General features: G+C 37.6%; 1 protein-coding gene across 20 annotated transcripts in view; it reads left to right on the forward strand.

The window, feature by feature from the left end:
• The first annotated feature begins 3,638 nt into the window (after positions 1 to 3,638).
• LOC113098762 (muscleblind-like protein 2a) overlaps positions 3,639 to 15,869 on the forward strand; it is an 87,812-nt gene continuing 75,581 nt past the window's right edge. For 5 of the 20 annotated variants that reach the window (XM_026263845.1, XM_026264245.1, XM_026264189.1 and 2 more), the window contains exon 1: positions 3,639 to 3,913. The gene's annotated coding sequence lies outside the window, so the exon portion shown is untranslated. Of the gene's footprint in view, positions 3,914 to 11,130; positions 11,396 to 11,584; positions 12,354 to 15,869 lie in introns of those variants that run through there. The other 15 variants (XM_026264373.1, XM_026264334.1, XM_026264315.1 and 12 more) reach the window with 8 other exon arrangements.

Genomic DNA, 15,869 nt, shown 5'->3' on the forward strand with positions numbered 1-15,869 from the left:
CTACATTTCACCACCAGCAAAGCTTTGACTCACATAAATACAGCTCCCGAAATGGCTATTTGAATTGCATTCAGACTCTCTTACTAACGACTATTTATTTTCAGATGACAGTTTTCGGCATTTAGTGTGCTGTGTTGAAATTGAATGGGCTTTAAATTTAACAACATAATGTTATTCCAGTTCCTGTTGATCATTCAAGGTGGCACACTTTAATGCACTTTGCCAAAATGGAGATGATGCACAAGTCTGGAATTAGCACTCAAGTGGTCTATTTAGACTCTTACTCACTATAATAAGACGTAGTCTGTCTCTCCGCACCTCCTTGAATAATGCTATTTCACATGACGGTGAGAGAGAGCACACTTAGGTCATTATGGCCACATTCAACAGCTCCCTACCAATGCTGGGCCGAACGGAAGGAATGTTTTGCCAAGAATTGTTTTCAACTTTTGGTGATTTGCAAACTGTTCGCTTGTGTAACTTGGCTAATCCCAGAGGAGATTGCGGTGATGATGTTTATGTTTGCGGATGTCTGATGAACGCTGGGAAGGGTTTGGGAGGAAGTTGCGCTCAGCAGTTGTGGGTTTGAGGAATGCAGATTGAAAGCTTTTGCACAATTGCAATGCTGTTGTTGCTTCAGTTTAAAATAAGTGGTGACATATTTAAGTCCAAACACAGTGGCACTATGTGCTTATTGGACGTGAAACGTGAAATATTGGAAGCACAAAAACTGACAAAATTGAAGAACGTTCCAAGTGGAGATCATGCTGCTTGTTATTTCACAAGTGGTGAATGTCTGTATTACACTTTTAAAAATAAAGGTTCCAAAAGGGTTATTTTGCAGCGATGCCAAATAAGAACCATTTTTGGTTCCACAAAAAATAAAAAAAATAAACAAAGTGACCAGTTCTTAAAAGAATCATTTTCTTTTCTTAGAGTTAAGAACATTTTATAATCTAAAAAAGTTTTTACAAATATAAAGAAACTTTTGTGCATTGAAAAGTTTCCACAAGTGTTAAAATTTCCTTTATGGAATCATAGATGCCAATAATTAACCATTATTTTTAAGGGTGTATATAAAAATAAGAACTCTAAAAAATGTATGTTCTTTATTGGCATTAATGGTTCCATGAATAACCTTTAGCATCCATGGAGATTTTTGAAGAAGAAGTGGTTCTTTTAAAAACTGTTGACTGAAAAGTTATTTGAGGAACCCAGCATGGTTTTTCTATAGCTTTGCTGAAGAAAAAGAAAAAAAAAACTTTATTTTTGAGAGTGTTTACAGTATTTTTTCCACAGCACACCAGACAGTGATGAGGTGACTGGGTTTTGACTTCTAATGATTTAATTTGCTCATGGCATGTGCACTGGAGAAAATAGCAGTGAGTTCCAGATCATTCTAGGAATGTTTCTGACACACTCCCCACCAAACTTATGCACAACATCTCTGTTTACAAGAAAATTCAGGTCTCCATATAGAGGAAGACATGCTCTAACCAGCTTTAATCAAAAGAGTGAATCGTCATCAAATCAATATCGTTCAGTCCGTTATTTAGTGTTTAGACATATAATGGTCTATATGATAAACAACCATCCATCTACAGTACATCTATGGAATGATTTTTTTCTTAAAGTTGCCATTAAATCACCTTTAAAGGTATAATCCACCCCAAAATGAAAATTTTGTCATTAATCACTTTGCCCCCATATCATTCCAAACCTGTTAAAGCTTTGTTCATCTTCGGAACACAATTTAAGATATTTTTGATCCAGAAAAGTATGAAAAGCATTGTCAGAATAGACCAACTGCCATCAGTGGTTTAACTGTAATGTTAAGAAGCGTTGAGAATACTTTTTGTATGCGAGAGAAAACAAAAATAACGACTTTATTCAACAGTTTGTCTCCTCTGTTTCTCTCCGTATCATAGCGCCATTTTGGAGAATATGAGCTGAACGCAGGCAGCGTACACTCTTCTGTGTCAGCCACGCTGTGTTTTCTTTCAAATCAAAGCATAAATACATGCAGATAACATGTCCTTGTGTCACGGCTGACACAGAAGAGCATACGCTGCCTGGGTTCAGCTCATATTCTCCAAAATGGCACTATGATGCAGAGGACAGTCACAAGCTTCCCAGTTCTCATCTGAAATATCTTAAATTGTGTTCCCAAAGACGAACGAAGCTTTTACGGGTTTGGAATGACATGGGGGTATTAATGACAAAATTTTCATTTTGAGGTGGAAGTATCACTTTAAATCAATGTTAACTGATGATCTGCCAACTTAATGAGTTTCTTCTAGGATATAAATGTTGGAACATCAATGCAGAAAGTCTTGATTAAGTGCTAATACATCACATGTCTTATTCAGGTGTCTTAATGAATGACACATTCATCATTCTGGATTTTTCCTTTACCTTTATCTACTAAAGTAGATGACTTTCTCAGTTCCCAGTATGGGAACGTATGCAAATACTCCTTTATCAAATGCAAAAAGTGATTTAAGTCTTTCTGTCTACCTTGTATTCTTCTTGGAGTCAGGACTTATTCCAATTTAAAAAGCACAAAAGCTGTATTTCAAGAGAAAAGAGATGAGCTTAAAAACAAATACATCTTTATAGCCTATACATCTATTTATAGACCCTCACTTTCCAACAGGGAATGGCAAACGAAACAAGGCAGCTTGTCTGCAGTCACCATAATAATTTTAAGATATTTTGTTTTCTTTATTATGCTTATAAAAGATTACCTTTTATTGCTTACTCTTCAATTTACAAAGTGTTAACATGTAAATTAACTAATTTTATTCAAATAATATTCTGAATCAATATTTTTGTTTCATTTTCTGTTTACAGTTAAACTTTTAGAAACATACAGACAATAATCTAAAGCTAAGTGCTAAACATCACAGAACTGGATTGGTGACATCAAATCTTAAAAAAAAAGAAATAAAAAAAAAATCATAGTTTAGTTTGAGGCACTTAAAAGCAAGTAAAAGATACTAAAAGTAAAAACTACACATTTCCCCCCTTTTTTCTGTACTGATGAACCATCATTTACATGTTTTACTTTTTACGTTGTTGTTATATAATCTGTCAGAATCCCACCCCTAAAGACTATAATTTATTATTACCGACTATTTCAACTGCTGCCATTACTTTTCAATTATGCACTTACAGTCTTCATCTTAAAAGTAATAACTTTCATAATATTATGGGGCCTCTGGGCATGGGGCTCTCACACACTATTTTGACATGTAAACTGTTGCGGATTCAGCCATCTGAATCTAATCGTCACCATCTAAGATGAACAACAGGCCTTCAGCTTGTTGATTTAACAGCACTGTAGCCCACATCCATTGTACCCTCGGGAGATTCACTGTTGTTTCCACGGCAACAAGCAGACCCTTGCCCTTCCCAGGGCTCCTGACATTCATTTGGACTAAACCACTTCAGACTGTAAATAGGGGGGAATTAACACAACTGACATGACAAGTCTTAAGACTAGATTCCATAGACTACAAATTAACAGATGCGTTTTAGATTCCTTGAGATCTATAAATGCAAAAGTAGGTATATAGGATACATTTAAGGTATATTTTCGCTTTAAAGTAGTAACCTACCCCCGTGTCCAAGTCACATGACTTGGTCCCTTCTCCCACGAGCTGTCAGAGCAGCAGCTTGTTGCACGACCAGCTTCTTGGTAAACTAACTTGAGTTCGGCGTTAAAATCCAAACCAGTTGCCTGACAAACCGCATTCGCGTGGACAGAGGAGAATGCTCGCTTCAGTTAAAAAATAAGCCTTATTGCTCCTGACCTAACGAGTCATTTACCGCAGTTTCCATCGAGCTCTTTTGCCGTCTGCGTGATTTGTGGTCAAGAAAAAGCACAGTAGCGGCAGGTCATTGTAACCAGGTAAGCAGCAGGTTCAATTCAAGCGTTTTTAAGGTGTTGACAGTGTAGTGGGAGCGATATTTGTAAAGCTCGGGTTGTTTATTATCGACAGGGTGTGAAATGTCAAAATAATGTCATCGCAGAGAGAGCGTGTTTAGCCAGCGTTGGGTTTGTCGCTCAGTGATGTCGACATGGGTTTAGGAAGTGTTTCCAGGCGAGAAATAATACATCTTTCTTAAAAATAAAACTACGATCGAGCGCAAGAAGTTTGTGTGAAATACCCACGAGCTAAAACGGGAACGCTCGCGTGCTGGACCGTCGGAAAATCACCGTGACATTGAATTTGTCAAAATCAATGAAAAATACGCGCTGACTGCTCATTCTTCAGGATTACTTAGTTCACAGCAGTTACCTTTCCCCCCTGTGTCATTGCTCCGTTACTTCGTGATGGGAATTCATTCGAATATCGTCCGCCGAATTCTAACACGATTAGTAACGTTTAAATGGAATTGTTCCGAATATAATGACTTGAAGTACGTTAGTTAAAAGTGGTTCCTTAATGTAAAACCGAATATAAACGATGGCTTAGACACTGCATTCGTTAAAATTGCTAAAAAGGAAAATCAACGTTGACCGCCCATAGTCCATGCTTGTTTAACGTTAACGTTAGTTGTTTAAATTAATATCGCGTCATCGTTCATTGGATAATTTTTTTCGAATTTATTGCGTCAAATTCCGTGAGATCAGAAATAATTGGTTCGATATTTATTTCAAAATAATGACTTTAAGTCATTATTAAGAGGGTTTCACCCGTGCTTTATCGCACACAGACATAGAAGAGAGAGTATGGATAATGATGATAATAATATAAAATGATTTGAGTTTAGCACCTTAAGTTATTCGTTACTAAAGACTTCACGTGCCCAAGTTGATATGGACTTTTCCCCTCACGTCATTGTTGCGAATGACGAAAGAATGATATTGAACAAATCACGTCAGTTTATCACTGGATCATTTCTGTCTACAAAAACAGTACGACTAGTGTCTTTTAAATGTGTTACAGACCGACATAGCCTACTGTTCACCCGTTGAAGACTTGTCCCGTCATGAAACCGCTCCCAAATCCCTCGCCACACCCCGCGCGCGCGCACTGAGCACGTGAGAGCCCAACAACTAGTGGATTGTCACCATCATCATCATTACTAACACGGAACTACCAGAACGTCTCCATTATATACGCAGCTGTCTATGCTATAGCGCTAATTGCTTATAGGTCATGGTACAGTAATAGTACTGGATATGAATACCATGCCTGTTTAATATGTATCATGGTAATTTGATCACTTAACATGTAGCTCCAGATAGTATAGCATCATATTATCCTAGTGTAAAAAACATATGGCCATGGTAGATATACGTTGAAATAACATTGTATTATCATGCTACCATGTCCAAACAAATAGTTTTAGTTAGCTGAGATATGCAGATGAAAGGTGAGTTGCCTGAGAAAGTGCTGAGCGATATAATATAGAAGAGGATATATGCTAAGATGCTTTTCTAAATCTCAATAAGCATAATGCAAGTATGACCCAAATAGTAATCTACTTCCATGATCTCATTTTTATTTGCCCTCACAGCAGGTACTGCACCTTTCTGGTTGTTTAAGTAAATTAAGCCTCTGTCTGCAAGTCTGCACATCCTTGTAGTTCAGTGTAGGATAATGATTCTTGTTTAGTGAGGATGTCTAATGGGGGTAATTAGTTACCTTTGGGTTTTGGAAGGCAGCATTATTTAGTTTTGCATCATAGTTTAATGAATAGTTTACTGTAGACATCTTTTAAGAACATAAAAGAGCTGTCTCTAGAACAGGGGTCTTCAAGATGTTGTGTAAAAATGAAAATATTAATTATAAGTGAACTAAGTATGGCATTTTAAGTGGTATTTTAAGTAGCTAAGTTATGCAAAATTATTCAGTGTCTCTCTCACATTACAACAAGTTTATTAGGCCTAATGGTTATGGCTAAAATTGAATGATATTTATATTGCAAGCAATGCTATTAAAAAGTATGTCCTGAAACTACTGTATGTTTGTTTATTTGGTACTATATGCATGCTGTTATAGGCCAGGGTTAAACTGCAACACTCAGAAGATTCCAATCTAGAATTTTGTAAATAGCCTAAATGTAGTGGAGGTTAAATGCAGATATGTTAGCATCAGGATTCATTAATTCATTTAAGTGGATGTTGGTTCATCTCTCTAAAACCTTTCAAATAGCCCATCATTATCTTGACAGATCGGCATGCTGCTAGGTAGTGGTGCTCCGATTGATACCGATCAAAATCGGCTGATAATTGCTTTGGCATGATTGATCGGCGGTCTCTAAAGAGGCTGATGTCATAAAAGCGATCTCAAGCTGGTGATGCGCCTGCCGTGAGAGGTTTGGCTTGACATGCAGCTGCAACGTCCCACTCTCTGTCCGGCGTGGGTGAAATAATTATAATGCTTTAGGTGAGGTACAATACATATTTCTTCAGTTATTTAAATTAAAGGGGGGGTGAAATGCTATTTCATGCATACTGAGTTTTTTACACCGTTAAAGAGTTGGATTCCCATGCTAAACATGGACAAAGTTTCAAAAATTAAGTTGTACGTTTGAAGGAGTATTTCTGTTCCAAAAATACTCCTTCCGGTTTGTCACAAGTTTCGGAAAGTTTTTTTTTCGAGTATGGCTCTGTGTGACGTTAGATGGAGCGGAATTTCCTTATATGGGTCCTAAGGGCACTTTTGCCGGAAGAGCGCGCGCTCCCGTAGAGCAGAGCACAGCAGAGACATTCACTGATCAGAGCGAGAGCGTTGCGAAATGTCACAAAAGAGGTGTGTTTTTGGTTGCCAGGGCAAGACAACCTTGCACAGATTACCAAAAGAGAAACAGCATTAAGGGACCAGTGGATGGAGTTTATTTTTACAGAGCATCAATGGAGTTGTGCAAGTGTTTGTGTTTGTTCCCTGCATTTCGAAGATGCTTGTTTTACAAACAAGGTCCAGTTTGACGCCGGATTTGCACATCGTTTATTTCTTAAGGATAATGCAGTCCCAACGAAAAAGGGTCAAGATCGTGTGTTGGAACGGCAGGTGGTGAGTAAAACTGCTTCAAATATCTCTGTGTTATTAACTTAGCTATCGGCGCGTAAGCACATCAAGTAAACAACATGCGATGTTGTCATCAAACTGGACTTTCCACATGTACAGCTTAAAAAAAAAAAAAGACGACAAAGTGGAACTTAGTCATTTTCCAAAACCGCTAAGCAAATATATACAGTTTCAGTACATACCACATAGAGACGTTGTTGCTGATGCTGCTCTTGTTAAATTTCAGCCTCTGGATCTGATTCTGGATCATAAATATATGCTGAATCTGACTGTTAGCCATGGTTTGTTTTGGGGCTCTCAACGCAAAAGCCTACTGGCGCTCATGATTCTTTAGCTCCGCCCACACGTCACGCCTCCAGCCGGTCGTGTTTTTCCGGGAAAAATCGGTACAGACTTTTTATGATACAAAGCATTGCAAAGCAACTTTACAGAAAATTCAGTTTCTATAGTATTTAGTAGTAGCTTATAAAGTGGTGACTGTCTGATTATCTGCATATGGCAGAAATTTTCTGATTTTTTTTTAAATTAAAGACAGTCCAACAGATGATGAACACTATTAACAGCAATTATCATAATACAATCACACCTGTAGCAAAATTTGGTAGTTCTGTATGTTGTTTCAGGGTTAGCATCATCTGGGGTCCTCTGAGGGTCAGCATCATCTCTTCTCAGGTGTTCTGGATACTGACTGAAGCTTGTGTAATCCTAGTTCCAGAGAAACAAATAGAAAAATAATTAGCATAGCTGCTGTTCCAACCAAGTAAAATTAATTAGTTTAACCCAAGCTAAAGAATAACAATGCACATTTGTCCAGCATTTTATGACCTAGGTTAGCGTGATGGATTTTAGCGTGGTAGAAGACTATTTAGGTATGCAGGATCTAAACCATTAAGGGCCTTAAAGGCAAGTAATAATATTTTGTAACTGATACGGAACTTAATAGGTAGCCAGTGTAGAGACTGTAGAATTGGGGTAATATGATCATATTTTCTTGCCCTGGTAAGGACTCTAGCCTCTGCATTTTGGACTACCTGTAGCTTGTTTATTGAAGAAGCAGGACAACCACCTAGAAGTGCATTACAATATTCCAGTCTAGAGGTCATGAATGCATGAACTAGCTTTTCTGCATCAGAAATAGATAACATGTTTCGTAGCTTGGCAATGTTTCTAAGATGGAAGAATGCTTTTTTGTAATATGGAAATATCGTTGTTGTCTAATATAACACCCAGATGTTTGGCTGTAAAGGAAGTAACAGTACATCCGTCTAGTTGCAAAAAAGGCTTGCCGCGATAGATAGTGTTGACGGTGATGTTTGGCAATATTTTGGATTTTGAAAAGCCTGTTGACTTTAGCCATTTATCTAAGATGATTTTGGATTTTTGTATTTTTTTTATATTTGTTTCTTATTTAATTGTTTCCATATTGTTTGCTGATTTTTACTTTATTTAAACATGTTTTTTTATTTATTTTAAGGTGTATGCCATGCCTCCAAGCTTTCTTACTCATTTTTTAATAAATATTCTATGTTTCTATGTCTATGTTATTTATTTGGTTATATACTATACATGTATATTTAGCCTATTTCCAGTTTTGTATACATTAAGTTATTTGTTATTTTATATTAGGCATAGCCTGCCCTATAGCATGGTGTATTTTTATTTTTATATATTTGTTTTGTTAATAAATGTTTTATAAATAGGCTAAAGTGATTTTGACGTTTTATTTTGTTATTGTATTCAAGCAATTGACGCGGAACTGCTCATGGCACTTTTAAGCTATTTAAAAGCGAGGAAAAGAGGGAAAATTCAAACAAACTAAAATTGAACAATTGCTTTACTCCGAAATGGTACTATTTGTTTACAAGCTATTTAAAAGCAAAGGAAAGCGAGGAAAAGAGGGAACGCCCCGTCCCCGCAGTGATAACCTGCCGGTGTTGTCACACATTGATTAACCGGTGGGAAAATTTCCTCACCGTAGTTGCACCCTAGTTGCAAACTGTAATCTACGAGATTCTGTGTACTGTTTTTTGGTCCAATAAGGAATATCCCTGTCTTATCCGTTTTTAATAGGAGAAAATTATTGGTCATTCAACCGTTTACATTTTTAACACACTCTGTTAGCTTAGATAATCTTGAAGTTTCATCTGGTCTCATTGAGATATATAGTTGAGTATCATCAGCATAACAGTGTACACTAATCCCATATTTTCTAATAATATTACCAAGGGGAAACATGTATATTGAAAATAGCAGAGGACCTAGGACAGATCCTTGTGGCACTCCATATTTTACTGGTGATAAATGAGATGACTCCCCATTTAAATAAACAAAGTGGTAGCGATCGGACAGGTAGGATCTACACCATCTTAGAGCCTGCCCTTGAATGCCTGTATAGGTTTGTAATCTATCTATGAGTATGTCATGATCTATGGTGTCGAACCCAGCACTAAGATAAGTAAAACTAGCAATGAGATGCAGCCTTGATCTGATGCAATAAGCAAGTCATTTGTCATTTTAACAATTTCTGTGTTATTGTGGGACCATATCAGCGAGGTGCATGTGGATTTATTATTTGGCCAAATCAAATGGCATTCAACCTCAATTCTATATGTCAAATAAGCAATTTGAGCAGTAAACAACATTAAAATGGTAGGAGCGTTTAGTGTAATCACCTAGAGTTGACTTTCAGGGTTATCAGGGTTAGTTGGCAGCTGCGTTGAGTACGAGTGTGTGTCTCGCCTCATTGATGTTCAAGCAGTGTTTTGTTTTAACATTGTTTGTCGCTGCTTTTGTAAAAGTACTTTGGCTGTCACATAATTGCAGTGTGCCTTTGGGAACGTGAGCCCCTAAATGCAGGAGGACTACAGCTGTTCTATTGATTGGGATGGAAACATTGTGAAGCGGAATCTGACTCATCACTTCTACCCCACTGCATCATCCCTCACGTGATGCCAAGAGTCTCCCTGACATGAAGGTAGGGGAGGGGAGGATGTGTCCTCATCGCCCTATCGTGACGATGCTCATTGTCATAGCGATGGGTTGCCAGGGGATGCAGAGACCTTGGAGGCAGGCAGAGCTACTGTGTTTGACGGAGCTGTTAGATGTGAGAGAATTTAAAGTCTTTATACTATGTCACTACACAAACACTGCCTTGAGGGCAGATATGCTTTGAAACCATCTTGAAAGAATAGTTCACTCATAAATGAAGATTTTGTTATCATTTACTGAGCCCTCTAGCATCCTAAAATTTGTTGTCATTTGCATTCTTCTGTGAAACACAAAAGAAGACAGTAGGCAAAAAGTTGCAGTTCTTTTCCATACAGAAAAAAATCTTTTAAATGTAGTTAAAATGTTCATAATTGTATTTTTTAAAAAGGATGTCTATACAATTTTTTATAAATTTTTTTTAAATAACTATTATTTCTGTTTTAATATATTAAGTAAAAGAGTTAGTTCACCCAAAAATGAAGATTAACCTGTGTTTTTCTCACCCTCAGAGCATATAGGTGTGTGACTTTCTTATTTCAGATGAAAACACAGGCTAATTAGAATTTTTGGGTGAACTAACCTTTTAAGCTACATTAAGTTGGCAACTAACTGATATAAAATATATATTTGTATTTCATGTTAGTAAACATTTAGAGTAATTATTTTTTTTAATGGTTTTAATCTTAGGTTAACTTTTAGTTAGCCGTGGTCTGTCACTTGGGTTTTTATATTTTTCTGGCAACACGTTGATTTTATGATTCTTTCATTGTGTTTCTGTCCTTTTTGGAGCTTGACTGTGTGCATTAAGATTAACGTCTCATTTTTCATTCTACAGAAAAAGAAAAACATCACAGGGTTGGAGCAAAGTAGCAAATTTGTGCACATTGCTGTTAAAATTTGGGGAATACCATTAAGTTCAGCATTCAGGTGCCTGTCACCGGAATCTCTGAGGTCAGCTTGGCAGTTTGGGGAAACTTTGCTAACAACAGAGCCTCAGAGAGAGAATGCAGGATGCTATTGGCTAGATTGCGGATGGGCGGCCTCTTGCCGGAGGCAGTCTGGCAGGAAGGGGTTGGTTGCAGGAGAGGAGGGGAGGGGTCTGGGAAGAGCTGGAAATGTTTCAGCCGGATAGTTGAGCAGCAAGCAGACACACTGGTGCTTTCGCTGCTGCTGCTGTTGCTGAGAAAAAAAATCCCTGTCTCGGCATGGGCCATCAGCTCACGGCTTCACACAGGGAATGACAACGGTTCATGTGGTTGTAATATACCGGGAGAGCGTGAAGTGAAGGAGCCCGATTGCCACACCAGGTGAGCAGGAGAGTGAGTGAGACGTGAAGAGGAAGGAGGCTTCGTTATTTCAGCAAGGTGGGAGGATTAAGGGACATTTTATCTTTTAAAGTTCAATCTGTTTTTCCCAACATGAGGAATTTTGCTGCAATATGCTGCATGCGGGCAGGGGTGTGGAAAGAGAGGGAGGGAAATCTGAGAGGAGGTGTGGAGTTGTGTCAGTAAGTTACTCCGTCTTTAACCCATGTGTATCCCGAATCCCAAGTCTTTCTGGTTTCTTTCCTTTGGAACATCTGTATAGTAGTTTCAGTTTTAATATATAGGCCTAATACTTATATTTATGTAGTTAGAATGTCTGATTTGTGTGAATTTGTTCTCAAACCAAAGCCATATTTATGCATTTACAAATATTTTTTGTTTTCTGCAATTTAAATGATTACAAGGAAATTATTATAAGCCTGTCCGAATGTAATGGTTCAGCCCGATTATCAAGGGCTTTATGCAAATTTAATGAATGCCAGAATCTTTTATGTTGGCCTGATCAGACATACAGTCCAGACTTTAAAAGAGCAGGACTTGCGCCGTGGCAGGAAAAGGCTGCATTTGTGTCGAACATTTGGCAAATGTTTTTGGAGGAAGAGCGTGTTTTTATAAAGAGAGAGACTGACTCTGCCCTTCCCTCTTAAAAAAAGCATGAAAACAGTCCACTGACTCTTTATTAGCCAAAGCCTTGAGAGCAACAGCGCCTTTTTGAATCGATCCGAAACCCGTTAAGACAGACTTGGAAAAGTAATAAGCTTGATCATTTTAAGGCTTCACAACTGCCAGGGGTGTTTCATGAACAAATGTATTACTATCTTACTATTTTAGTAGGGGTGGCGTATTGCGCACTTGTAAAGAAAACCGAGACTTTGTGCCAACATCTTCATGTCAAGGTGAAAGTTTGTTTTAGCAGCAAGTGAGTTTTTAAACTCAAGCTCATGTTGTGTTTTCGTAACTCTGGTAAGATTTGATCCTCCATTACCAGCCTTCAAAGGTAAGTTAGTGTGTTGTAATTCCCTTTTTCCTTAGGCAAGATAGTTTCTGAAAACACTGTGCAAATGTCTGTCAGTCACTAAGTAGATCAGATCTATGCCTAAATGATCTTCTTAATTAAATTACACATCAGTTTCGCACAGCCTGAGGATATGAATGTGGTACCAGCCAGGCATGGCTGCCATCCATGACACTATAAATAACTAGAGACGATGATCTGAGGGGATAAAAGCAGCCTTGGTGTTATGAAGATAATAACTTGGGTCACAGAGATTCAGTTTTACATTAAGGCTATTATCATATGACACACCTGTTTTGCTGACTATATTGAATTGGGGATGCAGCCCTTTCCAAACTGCATGTGTAGCTATACTGTCTGACTCCTTTGTACGAGTTGATACTGTATCAAGCCTTGCACAGTTGTGGATTGTTTTAAATATTAATTTTTGTTTTTAATTACATTATGTTTCCATAATCGCTTTATATTTTAGCTGAATGGAATGATGGCAGTGCATGAACTAATTACTGAAACGTATGAATTTAATGGATGCTTACAAATCATTCATCTCTTGACTATGAAGATATTAAGCTCTTTTAAGTTGTATGATTAAAAATACCTGGTTGCAGTTATCTAAAATATTTGTTCAGGTCCAGCTGTAGAGAATGTGTCCTAGATTTGTTCTTGTGCTACAAACAGAATGAAGCAGTTACTTCTAAAACCGCTATCGCTTTGACTTTGTCCTTGGCTTCTATGATATGATCATGGAATTGTACAAAATAATCAGCAATTAAAAGCATGTTTTTTCTAACCAGTTAAGTATAAATGTTACCGTTCAGCCAATTTCATTGTCAAGAAAAGTTTTTTTGACTTCTTGGATTCACTTCAGAGTTTAGATAAATGAATGGATCCAGGCTGTAAATACAATTATGGCTGTCACAATTCCTCGATTAAATTTGAGTACTCCATAAAAAAATATATATATATTTTGCCCGTGTTAAGTAATCGGCAAAATGCTGGAAGTGGCACATTCCACTGACAAGAATCCATGAAAATCATTAGACTGTCATAAAAGGCTGCGTGATATATAAAACTTAATTAAAAAATCATAATAAAGCATAATGCTATTGTGAATTAACACGGTATGATTCAGTTAAATTTATGAAATGTCGGTTTAATATGTGCACTTGAATTTATGTAGGTTACATGAAGTGGTCGACCGTTATGTGTTTTTTGAAAGCCGATGCCGATATCTTGGAAAGCAAGGGGGGCGATAGCCGATATGATTTTATTTTTATTAATATTTAAGAAATTTGAAATAATTTGACAATGGATTAAAAAATAAATATTTGAAAGAAACATGCCTATAATTTAGATGACAGTATTTTTCACAAATATATATATATATATATATATATATATATATAACCTAGAGGGTACTCAGTATTCTGGGAAGTTTTTGTGCATTGGGAATCATATTTTTCAAATAAAGCCTGGGTAACCATCATTTTATGTACAGCAGACAGTGAAAACGACTTGAACATTACAGTGGTCAACTGCATAAAGTACTGCACGAATTTAAAGTTTAAAGCATTCAATTCACATGGACCGACTGTCACACAAATGATCATGCTGGATAAAAATGAACACTTAACAAAAGCTCACAGCTGGATTCAACTAAGAATTGTGAAATATTCCTTCAAAGATTTTTTTTAAACTGTATAAATGTGTATTTGCTTAATGCTGATGGCAAATGAGAAAGTATTATACAGGTGCTGGCCATATAATTAGAATATCATCAAAAAGTTGATTTCACTAATTTCTTTCAAAATTTAAACTTGTATATTATATTCATTCATTACACACAGACTGATATATTTCAAATGTTTATTTCTTTTAATTTTGATGTGTATAACACAACTAAGGAAAATCCCAGAAAATTAGAATATTGTGAAAAGGTTCGATATTATATACTCTATTATATTATATAATCTAATCAGCTAATTAACTAAAAACACCTGCAAGGCCTTTAAATGGTCTCTCAGTCTAGGGCTGCATCCGAAAACTTAAAAATGCTGCCTTTGGAGGTCGCATTCCAAGGTAGTAAGGCATCAAGGCATGTTCATCTGGCCAGTTTTTGAAGGCAGCATAGATGTATCCTTCGCTGCCTTTGATATCCCACAATCCTGTGCGTTCCATTCTGTGACAGTTAAGCCAAAAAATAAAGATGGCGTCTGAAAGTTGCGGTCGTTGGTGGGTTTGTGTGTAAATGTATGTTTCTGAACAATGTATTCCACTTTTTATGTAATTTCTAGCAAAAAATTAATATTGCAGTAATGAAATATCTACTTGGTTATCACCAAAGCTCTCTATATTTTGTTGTAGATCATTAAACCATTGCTCCGCCTCAGAAGCCAGTCATTGCCTTATTAGACAGCAAGGCAGCAAGTCACCTGCCTAAGTTTTCGGATGCAGGCTAGTTCTGTAGGCTACAAAATCATGGGGAAGACTGCTGACTTGACAGTTGTCCAAAAGACAACCACTGACACCTTGCACAAGGTGGGCAAGACACAAAAGGTCATTGCGAAAGAGGCTGGCTGTTCAAAGAGTTCTGTGTCAAAGCACATTAATAGAGAGGCGAAGAGAAGAAAAAGATGTGGTAGAGAAAAAGTGTACAAGCAATAGATATAACCATACCCTGGAGAGGATTATGAAACAAAACCCATTAAAAAATGTGGGGGAGATTCACAAAGAGTGGACTGCAGCTGGAGTCAGTGCTTCAAGAACCACTACGCACAGCCGTATGCAAGACATGGGTTTCAGCTGTCGCATTCCTTGTGTCAAGCCACTCTTGAACAAAAGACAGCGTTAGAAGCGTCTCGCTTTAAAAAGGACTGGACTTCTGCTGAGTGGTCCAAAGTTATGTTCTCTGATGAAAGTAAATTTTGCATTTCCTTTGGATATCAGGGTCCCAGAGTCTGGAGGAAGAGAGGAGAGGCACATAGTCCAAGTTGCTTGAGGTCCGGTGTAAAGTTTCCACAGTCAATGATGGTTTGAGGTGCCAAGTCATCTGCTGGTGTTGGTCCACTGTGTTTTCTGAGGTCCAAGGTCAACGCAGCTGTATACCAGGAAGTTTTAGAGCACTTCATGCTTCCTACTGCTGACCAACTTTATCGAGATGCAGATTTCATTTTCCAACAGGACTTGGCACCTGCACACAGTACCAAAGCTACCAGTACCTGGTTTAAGGACCACGGTATCCCTGTTCTTAAATGGCCAGCAAACTCGCCTGACCTTAACCCCATAGAAAATCTATGGGGTATTGTGAAGAGGAAGATGCGATATGCCAGACCCAACAATGCAAAGGCCACTATCAGAGCAACCTGGGCTCTCATAACACCTGAGCAGTGCCACAGACTGATCGACTCCATGCCATGCCGCATTGCTGCAGTAATTCAGACAAAAGGAGCCCCAACTAAGTATGGAGTGCTGTACATGCTCAAACTTTTAATTTTCATA

Source organism: Carassius auratus, chromosome 1 (genome assembly GCF_003368295.1).
Source record: "Carassius auratus strain Wakin chromosome 1, ASM336829v1, whole genome shotgun sequence".
Classification (NCBI taxonomy): Eukaryota; Metazoa; Chordata; class Actinopteri; order Cypriniformes; family Cyprinidae; genus Carassius; species Carassius auratus.